Here is a 408-nt window from a genome sequence, read left to right on the forward strand (position 1 = left end):
TATATATATATATATGTAATATATACATATAAATATCAAAATGATGTGTTATAGTACTATTCCACATATACAAAACAGCTATGCCAACAATCTAACATACCCCACGGATATCATTATAGTTTCGGCACCTGGGCAGTACCATTCAATCCGGTGATTCAACTGGAATGAATAAGTGCTGTTTGGGAACAAACCACAGAAACTACAACTTCCGAACACATTTAACCTATGTACAACCGTATCGATAAATAAATTCAATAAGTAAATTACAGCCACTCCTAAACAGCACAACTCTATTAAATCATGCAAAATTTATAATGCCTACCGTCTTCCGCAGTGTAAGATATACATGTAAAATGTTGAAGACGAGCACACGAGTATATATATATATTTATATATATATATATATAT

The sequence above is a fragment of the Octopus bimaculoides genome, chromosome 7, assembly GCF_001194135.2.
Source record: "Octopus bimaculoides isolate UCB-OBI-ISO-001 chromosome 7, ASM119413v2, whole genome shotgun sequence".
In the NCBI taxonomy this organism is placed as follows: domain Eukaryota; kingdom Metazoa; phylum Mollusca; class Cephalopoda; order Octopoda; family Octopodidae; genus Octopus; species Octopus bimaculoides.